Source organism: Neophocaena asiaeorientalis, unplaced genomic scaffold (genome assembly GCF_003031525.2).
Source record: "Neophocaena asiaeorientalis asiaeorientalis breed wild unplaced genomic scaffold, Neophocaena_asiaeorientalis_V1.1 scaffold417, whole genome shotgun sequence".
NCBI lineage: Eukaryota > Metazoa > Chordata > Mammalia > Artiodactyla > Phocoenidae > Neophocaena > Neophocaena asiaeorientalis.
In genome coordinates, this window is record NW_020175387.1 from 92,236 (window position 1) to 118,382 (window position 26,147).

The 26,147-nt window shown below is 41.1% G+C and overlaps 1 protein-coding gene across 1 annotated transcript in view; it reads left to right on the top strand.

The window, feature by feature from the left end:
• Positions 1-2,464: 2,464 nt before the first annotated feature.
• The window catches only part of KCNB2 (potassium voltage-gated channel subfamily B member 2), a 393,046-nt gene continuing 369,363 nt past the window's right edge, over positions 2,465-26,147 (top strand). Inside the window, exon 1 of the mRNA XM_024765765.1 lies at positions 2,465-2,562. The gene's annotated coding sequence lies outside the window, so the exon portion shown is untranslated. The remainder of the gene's footprint in view (positions 2,563-26,147) is intronic.

Genomic DNA, 26,147 nt, shown 5'->3' on the forward strand with positions numbered 1-26,147 from the left:
CACAAAAGAGTTTTTGCAGCATTCCAGAATTCAAGCTGTGCACATGGAGAACTGAGCTTTTCCAAAAAATTTGTATACTAAGGGTTATTCTCTATAGCCCACTTGAGCTATGAGTAATTTTGTAAGTGGAATTAGATTTTACTTCCAAAGATTGTTTTTCCATATCATTGCAGGCGTACAGACAGGACTCAGGCATGATGGATAATTACTCCTAGCACCCTCCTTCCCATGATGGAGATAGCAGCAGTGTGTTTTACTCAATAGATAATCTGCTCTCTTGATCAATGACCACTTAGTAGGAAAATGTATTCAGATCTCTGAACTATAATGGAAACTTAAGGTAAAAAAAAGTTTACATTTTAAAAATGTTAACATTTAAAATGTTAAATGGTGGTGCAGTGGTTGAGAGTGGTTGAGAGTCCGCCTGCCGATCCAGCGAACACGGATTCGTGCCCCGCTCCGGGAAGATCCCACATGCCGCGGAGCGGCTGGGCCCGTGAGCCATGGCCGCTGAGCTTGCGCGTCCGGAGCGGCCACAACAGTGAGAGGCCCGCGTACCGCAAAAAAACAAAACACTTGTAAAATAATTAAATTCTTATTGAAGGTGATCAGTGATACTGATGTAGGGCTTGTAAAGTAAGGAGATTTTTCACACCCATCAATTTATGCAAGGTCATACCACCCCTAAAACCAATCTTAAGTAGTCTTTCTAGACAAAATATTTTGTAAATCCCATTCATTTAACAAATATCGAGTTCCTGAGAGAAGTTGCAAAATAAATATTTGTTGGATGAATAGGTATTTTTTGTATGTGTAGCTTTGGGTTATATGTAAAGAACGCAAACAAAGTTATAGGGAATCTACCCTGGAGAAACATTTAAGATGGTGATACTTTTCCATAGGAAGCACATACATTCTGTAGGAAGCTGAAGGCCATATGTCTTTAAAGACAGAGCTCAGACCGAGTGCTATGGACGTCAAAGGGGAGGGGTCACGGAGGAGGCGGAGTTTAACTTGGGCTGTGAAATACTGGAATGATCTGGATCCGAAACTGGGAGAGGAGCGCCCCGGAAGAGATTCCAGCGGCGTGCAATGGCATAGAAGTGTGCAGACACTGTTTGGCAGGGAATGGGGAAGCCAGAGAACATTTGTGACCAGGGAATGATAACGTCAGGGTTGTAGCTGGGGAAGAGTTATCTGCAGGAAGTCCGTATAGAGGCTGGAAAGACTGGAGGCGTAATAATGGACACCCGGCAGGTCCCTGGAAATTTGGAGCGGAAGCTTGGGAACAAGTCAGGGTTGGGGATAAAGGTATGAGGATCTGGGAGTCCTCTTCCTTTTCCTAGTGTTCGTACTTGAGAAGCCTGGAAAACAGCAAAGGACCGGGATAGGTCCTGGGCGGAGGGCGATGGCGTCGGAAGGGCCAACATCGATACTAAACATCCTGCCCAGTATCTGGCACCTCGAAAAAACCACCCAGCACAAGGTAAGGCCCGTGGCGATGTGGGAAGTCAAAGTGTAGAGAACCCTAGATGATGGAGCGTCCCGGTGTACATCAGGGCTAAAAGAGAAGCAAGGATTAAGTGAGATACGTTTAAACCTGAGTGTGTTGGACCTTCTTCAGTAGCCACCTTTCTTGGCCTAAAGAAACTCAGAAGGGAGTCCCAACTCTAAATACACTGTCACGGCCTGCATTCTTTTTAAAAGGGTGTTTCAAGCTACTTTGTTTCCTGTAACTGTGCAGTCTGTCTCTATCTCGTGCCTGTTGAGGAGCCCATGGGTCGGCAACCCAGAGAGCCCAGTGATGTTATTATTTAAGTTCATCCCGTCTTTACCTCGACATGAAGGTAGGGAGAGTTCTGGATGTCCATTCGGTGGCCTCCCCGAGGAGGAACTTGGCACAGTTCTCTAGATGACAGGGAGAGCAGGCCAAAGAAAGGAAGCCAGAGTAGGAATAGCGCCCCCGTGGGAAGCTAGAGTTACGGCTGCCACCGACGAGGCTTTTCCTTCAAACCCAGGAAAGCGGGGTTTGGGGGCTGACGACGGCCCCCAAGCGGAGCTGGAGGTGCTCGGAAGAAAGTCAGATCCTCTCTGCTCTCCTAGTTATCCCCGCGCTCTTTCCCCGGGATGATGCTCCGGGCCCCATCACTCAGGAGCTGTCTCTCCTCGCCCCAGTTTCCCGGGTCGAGTTGCGGGCCAGGGTCAGGGGCGTGTGGGGCGGGCGGGGGGAGAGCCTGGAGATGCCTTAGCTTCCTCCCGCCGCCTCTCCTTTGAGCCTTCCTACTACAGACCGTGAACCAGAGTCAGGGATGTAAAGAGAGGGGTGAAAAAAAAAAAACCAAAAAAATACCAAAAAAAAAAAAAAAAAAACCAAAAACGCCAGGAGCTCCAGCCAGCCGGGGAGACCCTCCTCTCCGTGGAGGGGAGGGGGATTTCCAGCGACAGATCATTGGCGAAGGGCACCGTCGCGGGGAGAGGAGCCCCGGAGGGAGCGGGGAATCCCACAGCCCTTTGTGGTGCCCGAGCCCGTGCCGCCTGCAGAGCGGGGTCGGTGGGAGCTAGGTAAGTGGCGGGGGCATTGCTGCTCCCCGAAGGGGTCTTCCTTTAAGAATGAATCATCGCGGGCAGCCTAGCCAGACTTGAGTTGCTAAAGGAATTGCAAACTGCCATATGGCACCGAGTGGACTTACACACAAAGCTGACTTAGCCCTGAGAGGGTTATTAATGCAAGACTCCATCCCCGTGGGGAAGGCGCTCAAGTGTTAGCCCCTGAAAAGCTTCTGAGCAGTCTGCCTGGGAAGGGATGGGAGATGTTATTTCTAGGAGATGAGCTCTTGTTGCCTTCTGTTCATTTGTTGGTAAATGCCACACTCACATGCACACACTTGTGGGACCGGATTCGGGGAGTGTGATGTCTCTGATGTATGAACAGTCCTCAGAACACAGAGACGTGCATGCATTCCGTTCTCCGAGCGGCGCACGGTCTCCGTTCTGTGTAGCACAGGGTTCCTGAGAGAGAGAATGAGTCTCTAAGGAAAGAGCTTCATGGCTGTTTCCAACACACTCTGCTTAGGGGACCTGGGAATACAACTGCCCTGAATGGCACCAAAAGACACCGACCATTTGCCTCGTCGTTTGCTTCCAGTGCTTAATGACCATTTTCAAAATAGTATGCTACCATCCATTTTCTCGAATTATGAGCATTTTTGTGTATTCATTCATAAAAATTTTCAGTGTGCAGTATGCAAAGACATGCCATGTATACATCATTTATGACCGCACAAGTGTTCTGATGATAGATTACACTGGAAAATTTAAGATGCACCAGATACACACTGGGTTCATTTCATGCAGGTTCAGCATTCCTTCTAATCAAGTTATGCAATAATGTCAGTATTTTAAATAGTATTTCACATTTCTGTTTTTGCATTGATGGGTTTTGGAATTTTGTTGGAGATCTGATTTTTTAAGCTCAGCTCAAAGGAAAAGTCAGGATTTGTTATTGTTTTTAAATATGTAGTATTGTGTGGGACAGGGGTCTCTTGGTTTATTTACCAAAAAACATCAGTCGAGATAATCACATTTCATAGAACAAGAGAAAGATAAATTCCAGTCAGAAATCTAAAGTCTAACTTGTCGGTACTGAATAACTTACAGGAAAGATTTTGAAAAAGAGGGTATCATTAAAAAAATTATGTAGGTATAAAATAAAGTTTTACTTTATTTCACTCTTTAGAGGTGTGTGTGTGTGTGTGTGTGTGTGTGTGAGAATAAATATAAAGTTGTACAAAGCTTACTTGTCATACATGAATAAGCTCTACGGACATCTGTACTCGAGAGTTCTTGGTTCTTAAATTAATCAGAACTCAAACAGTTCAGTAATTGGGTGCACTGTACATGTGTCTGTGCATTTAATTGCTTCTAGAGGTGGTGTCTTTAACGTAAGGCATAACTACGTGATTACTTACTTGTTTGGCTACAGTTCTGAGAATTTGGAGGACCCAATGTATAAACACCTTTTCCCCCACTGAATGAAAAGTAACTTCCTCACCTAAAAGAGTTAATATGCCTCCACCAAGCAAATACTGTACTCCTCTCCCTCATGCTGTCAGATTCAGACCAGTTGTTTATCACAAATAGAATTGTGTCTAATGTACTCCCCCCTTTTTTTTTTTCTGGCACAACTCAGACTCTTGGAGAAAGGAGTGAATCACTTGGCAGTTCTCTTTGCATTCTTCCTCCTTTTAACCTGCACCTTGCCCTCTCGTGTTAGTGTTCCCAAATCTCTCTCATACACAAATATACACACAGCTTCCAGAAAATAACTCCATTGCCTGCCACTTTGAGAATGCTAGTTTCTCTCTTTTCTTTTGCTCCTGTGTTTTTCTAAGTAGACTCAATCCGTGCATCTGTCGAAACTATTTCCAGTCTCACTTGTCTCCACATCCCACAGTTCAGTTTTCCAGGCATACGTGTTTGCTGAATATTCAGATGGGATTAGTGAAAATTATTACCTTAGCCAATCTTTTCTGTTTGGCTTTTAAAGTTTCCTTGTTGATGCCTTGGAGCAACTGTGAACATGAACTCGCCCTTCTAATTTCCAGTATGGTAGCAAAAGTGAGAGTGCTAGCGAAACAAAATGACAGGGTAGGCTTTCAGTCACATTCTTGGCAACTTTAAAAGCATATCTGTCCAGGTTTCTTGCATACCTACCTGCGTATCTGTGGAAACTATTCTTTACGCATTGAACATTTTTTTTCTTGAATTTATATCTGGCATTTTGAAATGGTGTTCAAAGAGAGACTGGTGTATGTGTATGTATGTACATAGTAAGTATATATAGACACATAATTAATTAAGGCAGATTCAGGAAGAGGATCATGAAAATTTGTCACAGTCTAGGCATTGAGGAATTATTAGAAGACAGTAATAATAATAACTTTTATTAAAATGTTTAAAAATTAAAGCATTATTATTATAAACATACACACATATACATATGTGTATGTGTACATATATGTGTGTGTTATGAAAGTAAACCAAATTTCTGGTAAAAATTGGAAATCTACAAGATAATTTCATTCCGATCTAATGTATTTTTTCTTGATAAATTATAAGGAAGTAATTAGTTCCTTGAAATTTGCTGTCCCTTAGAGAGACTAATTCCTAAGAAGCATCATAAGAAGCATCATTAAAGTTGATAGGACATCTCCTCATGAACATTTTAAGGTAAATATATAAGGTTAAGACTTCCCATTTTCTTCAGAATGTGGTATTACTTGAAGTTTGCTTATATTTGTCAAGTGGATTTTACAAAAAACTCTGATGCCTATTATTTTCATAAGGGCTTCAGAGGAGTAGAGAATACACATGCATTGTATGTGATATTTTTTAAGTTCAGCGTATTTTTTAAGGTAAGAGTTTATAGCCTTGTTACTCCCGAAGTGATAAAATAAACTTTATAAAGCAGCACAGCCTTCACATTTTTCGTCATATACTACACGTATCTTTGTACTTTGGATCTATAGTCCATTCTTGTTCATTGCTTATTTCCTCCTTGAGCTTCTAAAATACGTATTCCCACCAACTCTTCACCAAAACTCCAGGTTGTCTGGCAGAAGGTCAAGTGTGTAAGGCTTGGTGCTCCTTGGCCTGTGTAAGCCAAATCCTACTGTATTATCTTTAAGGGAAAAGTGCCTGTTCCTGTAGGTTGAATTGTACCTATCTGTGCTGTCTGATTTAATGCCATGTATCCACTCACTAACTTATTCATTAATTCATTTAATACTCATTATGTATAAGAAGAAGAGTGCTTGATTAGAATGTAGCAAACACAAAAGAGATAGAAGACATAGTCCTTGCCCCCCAAGGATTTTTACAGTATAGAGAGTAAAACTTGAATAACTAATTGAAGAATTGTGTATATGGTTCAAAATCAGGGATCTCTCGCATACATACGTGCATTTCACAATTTCATACTTAATAAATAATTAATTAAGGCAGATTCATGAAAATTTGTCAGTCTAGGCATTGGGGAATTATTAGAAGACAACAATAATAACCTTTACTAAAATTTTTAAAAATTTAAATTAAATTAAAGCATTATTATTATAAATAACATTTATATTATTATTTTATTTATGTCAATAAAATAAATTTATTTTCATTATTATTATTGTAACACATAGTTGAGCCAGCCACTTTTTAGTGTTTTAAAAATGCTAAATATTTTCATTCTCACAACCACCCTATGAGGCAGCTATCACTAATACTGTTATATAGACATAAAAGTTAAATTACAGAGACTTTTCTTGTCTAAAGTCACATGGGAAGTAAATGATACATTCAAGCTTGAACCCAGGCATCCTGGCTTCACTTAGCCACTATGATATTAAACATTAAGAAGTGTGATCTCCGGCAGAATGAGAAATGATGTTTTCAGCTCCTAGATTTATTTGGAGCTATATCCTCCCATTAAGGGTTACCATAGTTATTATGACAGGGAATGCTTGGAAAAGACCAAAAATAGGGACTTCATTTTAAATAGGAGAAACCCCCCAAACTTTCATTATGAATTTGAAATAAGAAGGTAGTTTAGAGGCTGATTTTTAAAAGATGGGTGGAATTTTATCAGAATGCTAGAGCATTAGGAAATACTGCCTTTACAGTGACCAAAGACTAACACTGGGCAAGACACATGATCTGACTGGACAATTTCTATGGTAGTTTATTTTATATTCAGTTTCAGTTTTTTTTAAAAAATGTGAATTATTTTGAATATAGTATTATAAATATTTTAAATTTATTTTTTAGAATTAAATATTCGTATATTGAAAGGAAGTTATTCGTTTTGCAATATAATTTTCTTTTACCCCTGTCCCCACTTTTTCTTCTGTAAAATGTACCCCCAATATATTGGAAATTGGAGTATAGTCACTTAACAGGTTTACTTTATTTGTTTAAATTTTTAAAATTTTATTTATTTATAAATTTTAAAAAATTAATTAATTAATTTTTGGGCTTTCTCTACTTGTGGCGAGCGGGGGCTACTCTTTGTTATGGTGCACTGGCTTCTCATTGCGGTGGCTTCTCTTGTTGTGGAGCACGGGCTCTCGGCGTGTGGGCTTCAGTAGTTGTGGAACGTGGGCTCAGTAGTTGTGGAACGTGGGCTCAGCAGTTGTGTCTCGCGGGCTCTAGAGCGCAGGCTCATTAGTTGTGGCGCACGGGCTTAGTTGCTTCCAGGCATGTGGCATCTTCCCGGATCAGGGCTTGAACCCATGTCCCCTGCATTGGCAGGCGGATTCTTAACCACTGTGCCACCAGGGAAGCCCAACAGGTTTACTTTCTAGTATATTGTCTAGAGTGCATTTATTTCACTAAGTGATAAATAACTATAATAAAACCATGAAAACATAAATCATAAGCTGAGTTTTTCATCAAGAAAAGTTTTTATAAGATTTAAAGTAAAGTTCTTTCGAAATATCAACTGCTTCTGTTTATATGAAAAATACCATCATTAAATTTGGAAGATAAACTGGCCAAGTATTGCCTGCAGGATGCCATCCAATCCAATCTTTAGATACAGCCTCGTGATCGATTGACATTTTAATTTCTCTCACAGATGTTAGGTCTCATAGGCCCAGTTGCATTGTATTATAGACAACTCTCAACCTACAACTGGCTTGGAGCATAAAGGTTGATTTTAAAAGTTTGGGTTTTTTGAAACTTGTAATACATTTATAGAAACAGTACTTTAGAGGATGCTTCGGTGTCCAGACCAATCCACAAATACCCTATGAATCGATAATATACCTGAAGTACAGTACGCTTAGTACTAAAAACACAGCCATTATGTATAGCAATATTCCCGGGGAATAATTTGACTTAAATATTACTTATTTACTGCTGCTTCTATGCAGGGTTCTTTCAGGATACAGAGGTGAACACATTACTGCCTGGCCCAACAAGGAGGAGAGAAAATTGAGTTTGTACGTAACCGACTCTGACATTAGGCAGAATGAAGAAAGCTTTATAATATTGGTACAGGCAAAATGTTGAATAATTGATTCAGAGTTCTATGGAGAGAGCCAGGGACTGCATACCTCTCAGGATTCTCATTTGTTATTTCATCCTTAAGGTATCTACTGAGCTGCTTCTCTGTGTCAAGCCCTAAGCGAGGTGTTGGGGACACAAATACGAATAAGACCTCATACATTCACAGCCTACACATGTAGACACATAAATCATAACAAAATGCCTTAAAAGCTATCGGTGGAGCAGGATGGCAGTTCAGCTGAGTAGTTGCCTAACAAAAGCATCCCAAGAGTAAAAAAAAACAGGATTTCTTTGAATTCCTAGATGCATGTAGCTGTGATTCTCTACTCAGTCAGACCCAATGCCCCCTTTTTCTCAAGCAGTGTTTTGTAATATCCCTTTTACTTTCCTGAAATGATATTACAGATCGTGTAACCTGTCTACACATGTAATATTTCAAAAATCAATATAAATTCTCTATCTGTAATAGAAGAAATAAAAGGAAAGCAGCTTATGAAAATTGCAAGTATATCAGTATGTGTACGCTCAGGTGTACTACAGTAAAAGGTGTCATAAAGCAGTCAGATGCTTGCTACTTGAAATGCATGAATTTGGACTTAAGAGAAAATATTCAACTGAATATCAATGACACTTTTGTATATTTGGCATTTTGAAATAAGAACAAAGTAAATATGTTCATTGAGTGTGACAGCTACAGTTGCAAACAGATGTGGGTGTGTTGTATTAGTGAGTCAGTTAACGTGAGCAGTTACACTGGGTGATGTGACTTTCCAAAATGGTGAGCAAATCCTGGTGAAGTTCCCAGTATGGCAGTTACATTCCTGGAACATTCCTATGTAAAAATATTTTGTGTACAACAAGGTTAGAATCTAGTCACAGATTATAATAAGCAAGTTTTTCATTTACTTATGTGTCTGATGAAAGTGTAAAAATAATGGAGGACACAGAATTTCTACCCACGTTGTAGGGTTTCTTGCATTCCTGGGCCTTGCCTTCCAAATACTTAACGATTTTAGAAGCCTCTGTCAGAAGGACTGGATTAATCCCCTTCAGCAGCACTGATTATGGCTATATTCTCCTACAGAAGGAAGCCACTGTAATTCTAATGCATAATCGGGCTATTTTGAAAAATCAGACTTCTCTTAAGTTTTTAGCCAGACGGGAAGTTTAGAGGCTGACTAAATAATAAACAAAATAAGCAGCAACAAAATTCAACCCCTTAGATTTCTAAGCACTAGAAACAAAGTAATAGTAGGTACCATATGCAAAGCTGACTACTCTGATCATAACTGTCAGCGTTTTATTTTCTACGTGGGAGTGTCAGACAAGACTTCACAGTGGAAGTGACAGCTAAGCTAATTTTTAAGAGATGAGTCAGCGGCCTCCAGGCTAAAAAGGAGGCAGATGGATAACATTCTAGGCAGAGGGAACAGCATTTGCAAAGCGGTGTCGTAAAAAGGGCTTGGCTGTTCATTGGGGCTCAACGTTGGCAGTTGTAGAGAAGTGATGACAGCTAAGACTGAAGAACTTGGGGGTTAAATGTGAAAGGTGTTGTATGCCTTGCAAAGCCCCTTGGATTTTATCCTGTAGGACAGGCAGTGGAGGTCAACTGCAGTTTTAAATAGAGTGATGTGGTCCACTTTTACTGGGGGACAGTCTCTGAGCTAGCATGAGGAAGAGGGACTATAAGAGGAAAAGAGATTGATGCCTGGGAGACGAGCTGGGAGACTGCTGAGGACTACAGGTAGGATAAGGTCCAGGACTTAACTTTAAAAGGAATGGTGAAGAAGCGGAGAAGGGTTTGGATACTCTGTAGCAAACAGTTGTAAATAAAGTGTCTCCCAGTCATCCAGCTCCCATCACAGCACACTTGAAGCCTTTCTTCTTCAAAGGTCATTGTATTAGTTAAGGTAACTTGAGCTTCTGTAATAAACCTCCATTTTGCAGTAATTGATAGAGTAGAAGATTATTTTTGGCTCATATGAGAGTCCATTGTGTGTGTTCCATGCAGTGATTCGGGGACCCAGATTCTTTCAGTCTACACTAGGGACTTGGAGTTCTTTGCATCTAGCTGGCAGCTGTGGAAGAGAATGAGCACAGAGAAGGCACATCCAAGAGGTGACACACCTTGATGCCATTCACATTCTGTTAGTGAGATGATCACATCACTCTGTCTAAATACATAGAGGGGAATATGTAACCCCTGGCTGGGCAGCAGCTCCCTAGCAACATTCCTATATCATGAAAGGGGAAGCACAGATTTTGCTAAACAGCTATTTGGATCGTATTCTGCCTCTGTGGCTACATGTAGGAAAACCTCAGCCCCAGGAGACTACCTGAATCCGTCTTGGTCGCTGCATCCATTTCAACGTCCAGGTTCTGTGGGTAATAATGCTAAACCCCTCCTCCCCAATTAAATCTGTATATGGCCCCTCCTTGTCCAGAAACCTTTATACTTAAAAGGCAGGTTACTGGCCTCCTGTTCTGCAATGATGGATCGAGTTTAGAATAATTGCATTCAAAATTCCCATTTGGAAGAGGGAAGAATGGGAGGCATCGGGCTTCCCTGGTGGCGCAGTGGTTGAGAGTCCGCCTGCCGATGCAGGGGACACGGGTTCGTGGCCCGGTCTGGGAGGATCCCACATGCCGCGGAGCGGCTGGGCCCGTGAGCCGTGGCCGCTGAGCCTGCGCGTCCGGAGCCTGTGCTCCGCAACGGGAGAGGCCACAACAGTGAGAGGCCCGCGCACCGCAAAAAAAAAAAAAAAAAAAAAGAATGGGAGGCATAAAGCAGTCATTGGCCCATAATGTGAAAGAAATCCCATTACACATTGCTAAAGACCTCCTGCTCTGGCAGTGGGGGGCATTCCTCTATTAGACTCTGGTTTTGCTGTCTTGGAAGAACTCCTTTGTTCATTGTTCTCTGTAGCCCTGGTCACCTTCTGGAAGGTCCTTCCTTGTCCATTACTCTCCATGGCCACATTCAAAATGGGTGTTGAGAAGTATATCCTTCTTGGGAGTTATATTACTTTCCCAGCCAGCTTCTTGCTGGTATAAGATTGGATGCCTTGAGGTTGTTTGTTTGTTTGTTTGTTTATTTTTGGCTGTGTTGGGTCTTCGTTGCTGCGTGCAGGCTTTCTGTAGTTGCAGCGAGCGGGGTCTACTTTTCATTGCGGAGCGCAGGCTTCTCATTGCAGTGGCTTCTCTTGCTGTGGAGCACGGCCTCTAGGCACACGGGCTTCAGTAGTTGTGGCTTGCGGGCTCTAGAGTGCAGGCTCAGTAGTTGTGGCGTACAGGCTTAGTTGCTATGAGGCATGTGGGATCTTCCTCGACCAGGGTTTGAACCTGTGTCCCCTGCATTGGCAGGCGGATTCTCAACCACTGCACCACCAGGGAAGCCCCGAGGTTGTTTTATACTCGCTAGAAATTAGGCTCCTAGTTTCTTTGACAATACAATTCCCTCAAAATCTTCATAGGTTTCTTATCTATTTTCTGTCAGTTACACCACTGCCTACCATGTAAGTTGTTTCCTATTGATAATTCTTGAATCTCCCTCATTTCTTTGCTCATGTCTCAACCACCTGTGTCTCAAGTGGTTATTTTGGGGTCATCTGAAATGATAGGCTTGGGTGGTTAGGTAACTTCATTAATCAGATCTTTGCTACAAGGCTGAGTCCCTTTTCTAACTGGGAAGTCTTAATGGACATTTGTTATTCAGAGCCTTTTTCAGTGTCATTCCTCACCATTAGAGTCCCTGAAGCAGGGGCTTGTTCCAGCTTTGTAGTCTTATATTTCTAGAGTTTGGCTGTTTGCCCTTATTTCTGTTCTCAAACTAGCCAGTTCTTTCATGAGTTCATCCATTATCTTGGGATACCTTGATATAGGCGGTGAGGGGCAACCATCACATACTAGCATTCTGGCTCTTTCCAACCATTTCCTCTAGAGCTGTAGACCTGCCCTCTAAGTTATCCCAGTTTTGCCAGGGCATAACAGGGTTCCGGGTCTCTGGTCGTTTTTTCCTCGGCAATGGCCAGCAGCACATAATCAGATTTTTGTTAAGGCAGCGCCCACTTCAAGGTGTCAATTTCAGAATAAGTTAGGTTGATGCTAGCTGCTGTAATGAACTAAATTATTAGTGGCTAAACATAATAAATATTTCTCACCCGCCTAACAGTCAAATGGAGGGAGAGCAACAGTGAGCATTGAAAAGACATCGACTTCTTAAACCTCCTGGCTCATATGTGACAACACTTCTGCTTATAGTCTACTGATGACAACTTAGCCAGATGGCTCACCTGGGTGCAGGGGGCACTGGGAAATGTCATCCCAGCATCCCCAGAACGTCTCAGTGACAACTCTTTCTTACAAAATTGAAACCTAAGTTTAGGTAGACAATTACCTGTTCCCTGCTACCGTCATCTTCCTCCAGAATAAACTAGGGGGAAAGGGTTTGAACTGCATTCACTCACTAGTTCATCCACGCTATTGATGGCATCTCCCCCATCTCACTCCTGTCCTGTCTTTGGCTTTTGACCCAGGCTTCTGGGACTGCCACACATTTTCCTTCGTTCTCTAAATCATCCCTGGTATAAGGCTCTTGTAGATTACAGACTCTGGCTGAGTGCTTTGGGATAAAGGATGGTAATTATACTGTAGACAAGAAACTAATTCTAATTGAATGTTAGATGTCACTGCTCTTAGAAATGTATTTACCACTTCTTACCACGGGGGTTTGCTCACCGGCCCGGTTCTCTCTGGGGCCCAGATACCAGCCATTTGCTAGGCCTTCCTCTTGCTCTAGACTCTTCCTCACATCTCTTCATCTAAAATTTTCCCTGTATCCTTTCCCAAGGTGCCAGTGGACTTGGTGTGTAAGTCCACAAGGGGATTTGCCTGGAAGAGCCGAAAAGTCCATGATATTCTTTTCTGAGACAAAGCAGCAGTTCTTTCACTAAGAGGGCTTGTTGCTTTCTCACAGTCCAGTTGGCTCAAAGTTGTAGCCAGTTTTTTAAAAGATACGCACTTGGCAATTTTTTTTTTTTTTTTCTGGTACGCGGGCCTCTCACTGTTGTGGCCTCTCCCGTTGCGGAGCACAGGCTCCGGACGCGCAGGCTCAGCGGCCATGGCTCACGGGCCCGGCCGCTCCGCGGCACGTGGGATCCTCCCGGACCGGGGCACGAACCCGCGTCCCCTACATCGGCAGGCGGACTCTCAACCACTGCGCCACCAGGGAAGCCCCAGCAAATATTTATTAAGCACTTTTCATATGTAAAGCACTCTTCTGGGTCACCAGGTTAGACAGAATTGGTCTTTACCCTTGCTGGGCTTACAGTCTATCTGAAGGCAACCATAGGAACCCCCAGTTTCCTCTCTAGTGGCCAAGTACAGTGAGTCTGCCCTGGCTCAAACGATCAGTGTTTCCTTATGAGCTATTTGGAAAAGGAAGGTGATCGGCAGAGGCAAGCCTCCTGAAAACAAAAAGGTGAGGGTGGCGCTTCTGGAGTGAGGAACAGCATGTAGGCTGTGGTTTTGCTGAACTAGGGGAGTTGAGCCATTATGTCGCCATTGTTACCCAGAGATAGTTTTATGCTCTGCTTCTGATCACCTAGTTTATTTCTTGCAGACTCCAGGACTTGAGCTATTTGGTTCTTTTTCCACTCTCTCCTTTTATCTTCTAGCAGTGAGCACTCAGTAATGTCAGGTTAGGCTGGTCCTAAAAGGAGATCAACTAGGTAGGCACATGTGGCATCTAGAGTGGGTGGAGACAGATGGCAGATGGCAGTCCAGGTAGGCAGGAGGTTAGATTGAAGGAGCATGGGGGCAAGTCCTGGCTAAATAGGGGGATGCTAGTCTGAGAACAGGGCGTATTTGGAGATTTAGACAGGCAGGGGCAGGTGGGGCAGGCAAGGTTAAGATGATCCAGCCCCATAGGACCAAATGCTATAGTTTGGGGGAACTTAGAGTGAGGAAGAGGTCTATGTTAAGTAACTAGCGGGGTTCAGACCAGTTTAGGCCTAGGTGTGTGTTAGGAAAGCCAGGTGATGGTCACATTATCAACTCAGGGATTCAGGCACGGTGGACAGGGCCCTTTCCTCTACCATCATCAGACTACCAACACCTCTGTCTCAACTTCCACTAAAGCTTACTACACAGACTATTAGCTTCTCCTCTGTCCTCTTAATCCATTTGCCCTTTGCTATTTTTTTTTTAGTGATTTTTAAAATATTTTACTTTTTATTTATTTTTGGCTGCGTTGGGTCTTCTTTGCTGCGTGAGGCGAGAGGGGGCTACTCTTCCTTTCAGTGCGCGGGCTTCTCATTGCGGTGGCTTCTCTTATTGCAGAGCACGGGCTCTAGGCATGTGGGCTTCAGTAGTTGTGGCATGTGGGCTCGGTAGTTGTGGCTCATGGGCTCTAGAGCACAGGCTCAGTAGTTGTGGCCCATGGGCTTAGTTACTCCACGGCATATAGGATCTTCCTGGACCAGGGCTCGAACCCGTGTCCCCTGCACTGGCAGGCGGATTCTTAACTACTGCGCCACCAGGGAACTCCCGCCCTTTGCTTTTTTGATAAAAGGCAAATCTGATCACATCACTGATCTACCTAAAACCCTTAAACGATTTCCCACTTTTCTTAGGATAAAGGCCTAAATCTTTAATTTGGGGGTTACCATATTCCTCCTTCATTTTCCAAAGCGTCACTAGTGTAAAGCTGTTGTTCATAACAGGCTCTGGTCAGCCTGGCCCCTGCCCGCCAGCGTCACCTCAGGCCCACTCGCCCCTCGTTTGCTGCTACAATTTCTGGCTTTCTTTTAGTTCCCCTTAGGTGCCTGGGATTGCCTGCTGTGAGGCCTGCACACGTAGTTGTTAGGGATGCTCTCTCCCACTTTCTTAACTCTTACCTGTGTCTCTCATCTCAGGTCAGAAGTCACTTGCTCTAAGAAGTCTTCTTGGGCTCCCAGAATGGGACAGGTCTCTTCATTCTTCTCTTTCCTAGCACTGTTTTCTCCTTTTGAAGCACTTACCCCAATTCTCATTTTAAATTGTGGGTAATTACTTGCCAGGTGTCATTTTCCTGTGTGAGAATGTCAACTCAGTAAAGGCAGGGACTGTCCTTCTCCTTCACTGCTTTATCCATCACATCTCTGCAACTCCAGGCACATGGCTGATAATCATTGTTTCTTTGTTGATCCAATGATGGATCAACAAATGATGGATGGAGCCAGGACCTGCGTCAGGTTCTAGGTGACAAAACAGTACCAAGAGCACAATTAACCAAGAACTGCTGGCCAGGGTTGAGCAGAGGAGGAACAGAGCAAGTCTGCCTGGTAATGGACTGCCAGGCCACGGCCCTGCACTATTTTGCACTTACACAGGCTTTACATTCTTCTTGACGAGAGGCAGATGGTCCTAGAATCTGGGATGGAGAAGAGTTTGTAAGCGGAGGTCCAGGGGCTACCACTGCTAAGAATGGAGACAGTGGAATGAGATCCACACAAGGCAGAATATGGTGCTTCCAGCAGGATTTGTCTCTCATCCCTATTTCAGTACATACTCAGCCTCATAACTTCACGAGAAGGCCGGCTAGACCAGTGATTTCCAATAGAACTTGATGCAGTGATGGAAATGTTCTATATCTGTGCTCTCCAATATGGTAGGCACTAGCCACATAAGCTATTGAACCCTTGAAATTGACTTGTAAGACTGAGAAATTATATTCTAAATTTAAATTTAAATAGCCATCTCTGGCCGGTGGCTACCATAGGAGACAGTGCAGGCCTGGAAACTCTAAGTTAGGGAACTCTAAGTTTCAAAAGCAGTATGGTTTAAATTCTAGAAATATCCATTTACAACCAATGTTGGCCTCCAGTTAACCATATATTAACATGTCTGGAGTCCAGTGCCTATTTTGACTTGGATGAGGATCTCCCTGTACCTCCTAGCAAAGAGATTTGAGTGTCCTGTGTCTCGTTTCTAGCCATAGGAATTGTTCTTCAACGAAGGCATTTCTTTCTCTGTGTGAGCTGTACAAAATGTAAAATGTTACACAAAGGTAGAACTTTATCTTTGTAAGTATCAGTGTAATGTGACCTTATATGCTTTCTCACACCCACTTTTCCCATCTCGGATTTTTTTTTCTGTTTTTGTTCCCTCCCCTTTTCTCTGTTTCTCCTTCCTCTGTTCTTATTTTCTTTCTAAAATGACAGACACGACACTGTGTCTTTTAGCAAGTTCCTTTTATTTCACATATTGATTTCTTTACTTTTGTGCCTATTTACAAAAGCCGTTTTATCAGTTCAGATCATTAACGAACACCAGCCAAAGAACAGTTCAGTTCATGGGAAAAGAAAAAATCTGAAATGATGATAGCTCTTGACAGGCCAATTAATACATTTTTGGAGATTTATCAGATATAATAATTTCAGTATTTAATATGTAAAAAAAGTAAGGCGAAGCGTTGTACTGTATTTTTGCTTTTCACAGCTGTCACCTAGATAACATTATAGTTGCTCTTAATCCTTTGAAAGTCCTCATGGGACTGGAGCTCTTGAATTCTTATTCTGCTTTCCACAAAAGAAAAGCTTTCCAGTAAGCTAATACCAGGATGAGAAAGTGGTGTGTAGAAGGAAAAATTCTGAAACATAACAGTAAAGTAACATTTGAGAAGAGATGGTCCATCTTCAGCCCTTTTCCCTAGTCTGCATAGAACAAATGTGTCTAGGGGCTTTCATGCTAAATGTCTCCAGTTCATAAAATCACAATTATTAATCAGACTATCATTAAATATTAATTTACTTTTGAGATAAATGTCATTTTAAATTTGGAATCCTAGTCTTTTCTAATTCTAAGGAGAGCATTTTCGTTAGGCTTTATAGAAAGAGTGCACATAGAAAGCTTAGAAGCTACTAAAAGGCTACTTCTTTAACTTGACTTTTGGTTTCATTCAGGCCCAGCAAAATACTTGGTTTCCAGCATAATAAACATAGTTTGTAATCATATATATATATGAAGCTAAAGTAGAACATTAGAGTAAGGGTTTGGGGCATTTTATGGCATTTGGAACAGATGTAATAGATGCTCAGTAAATATTGTTGAATGAATGAATTAAACAAATAATGAATTAATTAAATAATTCATCAAATTCATGAATTTATTTAAGACCTCAAAGAGCCTTCAGTATTCCAAATGATGGCTAAGGCTATAGCTCCCATACAATAAATGAAGATTGTATTCCACAAAGCCCCATGAATTCAGACATCTTCATCATTACCTCTCTCTCCCTTTACATCAGTATGTTTAAATCAGGTAGGAAGTTTTAATTAGGTGTCAAATAAATATTTAAGTACGCAGTACTACCTGAGCCTACACAACACATGCTAAAAGCACAAATCCAAAATTTTCTGTAATATTCGTTGCAGTAATCCTATGGGTTCCTTGAGAGCGAGGGTGCCTTTACCCAATTTTGTACCCCCTGCACTCAATATATACTAATAGCCAAGTAACACATTGTTTTGGAAGGAAGGAAGGTAATGAGAAAGAAATCATGGATCTAAGTCAGTATGTGTTATTTACAGCTTATGATCTCTTTCCATTCCGACCATTATTGGAATAGTAGAAATTATAGATTTATGTTGTAGTCAGGAATCATTAATAATTAGGTTCAACTCATCAGTATTTATAGGTTTAACTGGGTGTGAAATAGCTAGATGGCTCCTGCTTCACATTTTTTCTCTTCCATCATTCTAATTTTATATTTATTTCTGAAGCCCTGAGGTAGCAAGGTCTAGTGGAAAGAATATGGATTCAGGAACAAGAGACTTGGCCTCTCATCCTGATGCGGATGGGCCCCGGGAAGATCATTAAAACCTACCAGTGTTGCCCTTCCAAAGACTGAATTTTATATGTTTAACATTTAAAAAATATTTTTAAAGCATCTATCTTGACTGTAGATCTCAAATACTACGACTAATAGCATTTCTTTTGAAAGCCACACACTAAAATTTATGTTTAGTTTTGAAAATTTAGAACTGCAGAAACAGTTGCCATCTCTATCCAAAAGAAAATTATTCCGTTTAATATATTTTATACATGCCACCTGTCTAGGCCAAGGGATAGACATAGTGTTACAGGAATTATTTGAAAAGTTATTTCATTCTTTCCTTCTCTATCATGCTAAAAAGATTGCTCAATATTGGTCTCATATTTCGATTTATTTATCGTTCTAAGGCATCCAGAATCATGCCATTCAAGGAAAATCCCCAGGGTCTTAGAAGGTTAAGAACATGGGCTTTGAGTTAAGGTATCGCGGGACTGGTGTGTTGGAATGAGCACATACTGGTTATGTCATCTTGAGCAAGGCACTTACCTTTCTGAACCTCAATTTCTTTATCTGTAAATCAAAGATGATAATACCCACCCCAAGGTGATTGACAGTTAATGAGAATTCTCATCATGAGAATTAAGCGGAATAAGTACAGTGGCTGCATATAATAATCACTCAATATGTGGAAAGTGATAAAAATGATAATTATTAACCAAAGTCACAAAGCAAATGAGATCATAACTTTGGCTGTCCTTCAGCTACAAGTCCAAGAATATCCCTACCTTCTAGGAAATACAATTTCTACTTATGGACATTTTGATCTTAAGCTGAAACAAAATCCAAATGGCAAATCTGAAACCCATAGCTATTGCTGTTTTACACTGACTTTCTCTTTTATTATAATCCTGACTACATGAGGCTTGCAAAGGTGCAAAAGAATGTTTCGAATATCACCATCACCAAAACCAATATAATTAGTTTTTTTTCTTTAAGAAAAAGAAGAATAGAATAACATTAAAAAAGAACTGGAAAAGGGAGGAAAATCCATAATTTCACCATCCTTAACCACACTGCTTCTTGCAGTGAAAACAATGGCTTGCCCTTATTTCTGAATATATTCACCCTTGGCTCAGGTCACTTTCCCTATTATACTGTTGCAACGATAATTTTTATGATTTTTCCACACTGTTTTTCACATTATTTATTTCAAGACTGTATCATCTGGTACAAGTCACATGAACTCAGGGCTTCAGTCAGTCCATCTGTGGTCCCCAATTTTCCCATTTTTATTTTAGAAACTGTTGGCGGAATATGATGTGCTGATTTTTTTGTCATCAAATGCTTTGATATTTTCTTATCAAATTGTGCTAAATTATATTATTAGCAGTAAATTTAACATCCTAAGATTCATAGATGCTAGTAGGTCATCTCGTCCATCTGCCTTAACATTCTTACCGTTAATTATTTATTATCCTTGTCGCTCCCTAGCATTTTCTACAACAGAGACACATGGTAGATTGAGAAAGTGGGCAGGGGCATGGGGAGGAATATTTATAAAGTGCCATACGCAGATGGATGCTTAATAACTGCTGTTTAGTGATCCTCACTGATGACAAGGGCAGATGGAAAACATTATTCATAAGGGATATGGAGATGGATGTTCATAGTTCAGTGAACCTCTTCCCTTTTCTACTTAACGCACAGGGGGAAAAAAATCAAGCAAATTACTTGTGACACGTTCTCACTTTTTAAATCAGATCCATTAATGAAGGATACCATTGATTTGTTAGAAATTGTTTTCTTTTTTCATGCTGGAATCTAGAACACATCATTTTGAATATGCACAGTCAGGAAAAGAGGGAAGGCTACCGATGGATGTGGCTACACTGAGGATCCTAAGGTGAGTTTGTGCAGTCATCTGCTCTGAGTCTAAAGATAAGGTCACCTATACATTGTGGTTTGAATACATCGGGAAAGTTTCTGCCTTTCACCTTAAGTTATTTTCCCAATCCAAATACTGCTCTGCTTGTATTTCCGTTACTGTAGGCTCATTCCTTTGATTAACCTTTGCCCCCTTCTTACAGTCTTCACGTGACAATATTTTATATCACTTAGAAAGAGAAAAACTCATCATTGAAGGGTATAAGCTCATCTTTTGAAAAAGTTTAGACTCTAACTTTGATACTTTCTTTTCTTTTCTTTGTCCTTTTATTAGTAGCAATTCTATCATAATGGCTTTTCTGGCTCGAATACTTTACCTAGGAGTGAGTATAAGCCGAGGGATTGAAAATTCACTTTTGTCAAATTTTAAACTTAAGAAATTGACCAGAGTGAACTTTTTTCTGGTTCTTTATCTATCCAGTGGAATATGTAGATGAGTTGAGGTCACCCAGAAATCTCATAGAACCAGGAAATTTCAGAGATAGAAGGTGCCTTGGAGACAGTCTTGTCCATTTCTCAGGAGAGCAGGCGGTCACCTGGTGTCTGTCTGAATATTACCAGGCCCAGGAGTGCCTGGAGGAAGCAAATTCCACTCTGGGGCAGCAGTCATTATTAGAGAGTCTTAACTTGTTTATCACTTGTTCCTTACGTAGCTCCAGAAAATCTAGCTCTTATTTTGAGCCCAGGCCTTATTAAAAGAAGCAAATAAGGGCCGGCAGAACATCTAAACAAATTGGAAATCACCATAATTAACTGACGTTGGATGACGTTAGCCAGAACATGTGGCCAAGAAAAAGGATAGTAGTGCTTTGAAATTCATTAGTCACTCACTCATTCATTCTTTCGGGTAGTCCACAAACATTTGGTAAGCACTTGCCTCCCAAAGATACAGATATGGATGAGAGATGTTCATCGCTTTTAAGAACTCACGGCCAAGAAGGTATGTTCACTTAAAGCTCACATGGCACCTTCTTCTCTTTCGCAGCTTTTATCCGCTTTGTAGTTAGCTGCTTGTGTATGTTTGTCTGTAGCGTGTTTATCTACCTCCACTAGAATATAAGTTCCATGGTGTCACCTCAAGCAGAGTAAAGGCTCATAAATATTTGCTAAATAATGAATAAGAAAGAATTCTAAGTGAATAGTTGCGATACAACGAAAAAAGCATTAAAATAGAACTTTTAACCCAGCATGGCAGAAGAGGTGAATTCTCCCTGAACAAGATATTTGTTCTTGACCTTGAATAACGAGTAAGAGTTTATCAGATGGAGAATTGGGAAAAGAGCTTTCCATACATGAACGTCATGTTGGGTTTGGGGAGTGGCAGGTAATATGAGGTAGCTGGAAGGAGGGGAAAATGATTGTTAAATAAATGTTAAATAAAATGATTATTGACTTTTTCACCCACATAATGTTTATTATGTGTCTGCTGTATGCCAGGCACCTGGGATGCAATGATAAATAAAATCCAACTTGATCCTGCCCACAAGGAACTTGGTTTAGTGGAGAGGATAGGGATTAATCAAATAATCAAAATACTCATCCCAACAAACTTAAGACTCCTGTTGTGACCAGTGGTCCAGGTAAAGGTATCTGATTATATATAAGTTCTTAAAATAGGAGGATGACTGTATATTCAAGGAAGTCGGGTGGTATTGACTAAGATGTGATCCTTGAGTTAATATCTGAAGGAGACGGGGGGGGGGAGAAAATAGAGGATGTGCAAATTCCCTGTCGCAGAAGGCGAATGGCACGTGTAAAGAAATGAAAGCAAAAGTTAGAACAGAGACACAGGGAGAGGGAGGAAGGTACTGAACCTCAGAGACAAGTAGAGGACAGACCTTGCAGTCTTTGTATTGTTCTGTGCCTATCCTGAGACTAGAAGCGTGGAAGCGTATTCTACTAGAGATGGCCCGGATCTACCACTGTTTGGGCTGCAGCGTGCAGAACCGACTGCAGGGGTCCAGAGCCGAAGGAGGTAGTTATCCTAAACACCGGCCCTGGGGAAGCAAAGCCAAGGGAAGAACGATTCTGTGAAGCGCATCTGTCTTCAGAAGAGAACAGTCTAGTTGCCTGACTGCAGTCATTACCCTCTAAAGAAACAAGCTATGTATAGGAGATAACATGCCTTAACTTAGTGTCGTTTGAGTCCAGTGTTTTGACATGGGTGTAGACAAAGAAACAAAAGCTTTTTAAAACTTCCACTAGAAGGTGAAAAGCAAAGAATAATGAGCTGGGGTGTAATGGAAAGAGACTTACGTAGGCATCTGCAGATCTGGGTTCTGGTCCAAGTTCAGCAACTACCAGAGAGAGGTCAGCCAAGTCACGTGACCTTGTTGGATCTCAGTTTTGAAAGCTGTAAATAGGGAAACCGGACCAGATCATATCCAAGCTCTCTTCTGCCACATACTGTGATTCCTGGCTCCAAACATGGGGGTATCTAAAGCACGGTATACGTTTAAGTCATAGAAACTAACCTCAAATCTGACTCAGTATTGGAGCTTTTAATAAAAGCTCCGTTGCCTACAGTGTGTTTGGTTGTGGAGAAGTAAGGGACCGGAATGTAGTTGAAAAGTGTATTTTTACTATGAAACAGAGCCCCATTGAGAAACATCCCTTGGCAAGAATCTTACTGCTAAACATTCCAGACCAACAACTGCATGATCTAAAATTTAATTTTATTGGAAGAAACCTTAAAAAAAAAGTTCACATCCTCTCCAAGCTTCATGAACATTATTTTTAATTGGTTTCATAGAGGCTAAATCTAACTTATGCCACACACCGAGATGGAATATGAAATTGAAGTCCGTCACCCAAATAGAAGGTTGTATCATTCACAGAGAACCCCAGGTAGCGACTGAAGTTTGTGATTTCTTTTATCAGGATATTACAGGGTGGCCCAGCCTCATTTCCCATTCCTTTCAGTGGCCCCAGTAGTTTCTCTGTTTGTTGCCTTTTTTATTTTTCTCATCGCCTTTCATCTTTATTTATCCCCTGCACTCCACTGTGACCCTGGGAAGACTTCTGCAAAAGGAGACGTTTAAAAGAACATGTCTTGGGCCCCAACATAAAGGGCACTTTTACTGTCATAATAGAAAATCTTCCACCAGCTGAATGGCTGAATGCTCATATGAAGTCTGAGCCTTTTTTGGTGGGTTTTGAAACAGACTGAAAATTTCAAGCCACAACTATACCTTGTAGTTTATAAAAGGTCTAAGATGCGATATAACATTAGTATTATATTTTCCAGCATAGAGAAGGATTTTTCATGAACTATCTCTTCTAAAAGGCCATTTTTCTAAAGGCAAACCTAGTGTTTTACTCTCTAATTATAGCAAATGTATATATAGGAGCTAATTCTTTAAATAGTTCTGTCTTCTGGTGAAGAAAATTCATATTATGTGTCTAAGTAAAATAGTTTATAAATTTGGTTAGTTGGAGACATTGATGATATGGAAAGATGCTCATATTACATATTCTACTTATTACTTGTCTTTTCTCCTTCATACTGCAACACAGTGCTTCGTTTGACCACTGAAAGCAATGCTTTTAGGATTTTGTTGGAGTGTATCTAAAAAAAGCATCAGGTATACCAAGGATAAAAGTCCTGGATTTTTTTTTTAAACTAAGGAGTAAATAGTTACGCTAAAATTGAGGAACCTATTGATATCAGCAGCCTTTCATTGAAGAAAAGAAATGCTACTTCCACTTTTCTGAGGACAAGGACAGTGTTTCGGTTATTACTAGAACTTGACATATTAAAAAACAATAAACGGTATAAATTCATTAGTATTTCTGGCCAAGTTCTAAAGTACTTCAGTAGGTTTGTTGAATTTCTTAGGATAGCTGAAGGTTTCCAGGACCTTACTTTAAAATAAATCTGATTTGTTTTTCACTAGTTATAAATTGATTCTTTTTCTTTAGTAAATTCTGGAGGTGCTTTTTAAAACTGAGTAGTGATTTTTTTTAAGCACTGATTACATTTCAGCTAACCGTTATGGCGCCTTTCTCTGCAGATAGCTACTGCAAATAATCTTTGCGACTCTCTGAAACAGACATAGCTGTTCCAAAAACATGCATTTACTGCTTAATACCATACATAAAAATATAAGAAAATGCTTAGAGCTATACATAGAGTGATTTAGACTTAAAGGTCTAGGAGCTGCTTGTTTGCAAGTGTGTGCTCAGCTCGTACCAGCAACACAGAAGGGAAATGGTAAACATCACTTAGGTCTTTAGAAAGATTTGCTTTTCATCTTCACAGAATCGCTCATGGGACTTATCCTGCCTTGCTACACTAAGGAAGTATCAAGTATATGACATAATGGTAGTATTTTTGAGACTACAGTGAACCCCCCCCCGCCCCACTCCCCTGCCGCAGACCTGGAGTCTCAAGCAGTAATTATGATGCCATGATCAGAAAGTTGCGTTTTGTCAGGTTGAGCCCTGAACGGGTGACAGCATAATTCCGTGCTGCTGGTGGAGCCTGGTGCAGCTATGCAAAATGAGAATGTTTGTTGTTGTTTATTGTTTCAAGAGTCGCTTTTTTTCTCTAACAGACCGATGAAGGGATGTTTAGTACATTTGCAACTGGTCGACTGACTGTTGCAAGCTTGACTTTGAATTGATTGAACAAGTGAAATAAACCAGCAAACAGCCCAAAGAAAAAAGTCACTGAGATTCTGCCCTTGACATAAAAATGTGTGTTCAGCTTATATCTCTTTGTGTATATAAATTCTACACAGTTGTATAACATCTCCACAGTTTAAACATGGAATTATTACATTTTATATTAAACTTATACACTAAATTGAATTACATGACTGATTCCCATGGGATAAAATTATTATGGTAGACAGCATTTCACTTAGAAAACTAAACGTGAGAAAACAGCATCATATCCACTTTAATTACTAAAATTAAAAACAAAAATTTTTCAAGCTCTCAAGAGTGGCAAGACACAGTGAACGGATAGATTCATTGCTAGAAATAAAATTAACATGGCAGAAAAGAACAGATTAAAAATGGAAAGTTAAAAACACTAAATAAAATGAATGAAACTTTTATGATGTTCTGAATGCAGTCTGTTTCAAGCCCTCATAAATATTAAAGGGCTCTTGAAATATGAAAACCACCTTTTCTTAAGAAACTAGGCATGAAAAAATGTCTTCATGGATCTGAGGCACTATGTTATGTTTATTTCTATCTAAAGTTAGGATGGTGATTGGAGAGGAAGGGTGGCAATGGCCACAGAATCATAGCGAGAGGAAAAATATTAACCAAGTGTCATAGGAAATGAAAGAATTGTAGGCATGGAAATGCCATGGTTTGATGCATGAAGAAACTGAAGTCCAACCAGAAAGGTGAGGGGGATGTAGGAGGGCAGCCCAACTAGACCCAGGGGTCGTGAGCCTGAGAGCAGAACCCCCCTTTTTTTTTTTTTTTTTTTTTTGCGGTACGCGGGCCTCTCACCGTTGTGGCCTCTCCCGTTGTGGAGCACAGGCTCCGGACGCGCAGGCTTAGCGGCCATGGCTCACGGGCCCAGCCACTCTGGCATGTGGGATCTTCCCGGATCGGGGCACGAACCCGCATGTCCTGCATTGGTAGGTGGACTCTCAGCCATTGCGCCACCAGGGAAGCCCAGCAGAACCGCTTTTGCAATCTCATACAACCTCCCATGAAAAGCAACTTGGTTTAGATGTTTTTTGCTTCTTCTGGAGAGAAATATGGTATTTTCAGCTCAGGAGGTTTTCTTATTAAGGATGTAGAAAACTTCACAAAGTGTGTACAAGTTTGAAAAGATAGAGTTTGGTTTTGTGGTTGGTTAAGAGGCCGTGAGGATAGAAAGATCTAGGGAACGGGATAGGAAGAGAGGGAGGGGAACCGAAGAGAAGATAGAGAAAAAATACAGAGGAAGAGAGAGCAGGAAGAAGCGTGGGCGGACGGGCGGGCAGGTAGACAGAAAGGCTCAGCGCGTTTCTAAGGCGCTGCTGAGCAGGGCTTGCCCTGAATTACAGGCTTACAATTGTGACCACTTGTGTACTACGACTATTCAGAAAGGCTGATTAACTCTGAACACTAGTTACAGCTCTTCAACTGCTCGAGAACTTACACCTTTGAGTCTCTACTCTTCACCAGGTCACAAGCAGAATATTCTGCCCAGGGAGAATAAAAAATTTTTAATCACAGGAACAATAATCAGAGCAGATCATCTTTAAGTCTTTAAGAAAATAAAATCAACAGGTTACATTCACTCATGCTAAATTTCTCTACCCCTGCTTTGAAGAGAGGGCGTTGAATTCCAGGCTGCCTTTTATTGTGGGGTTTGTAATCAACA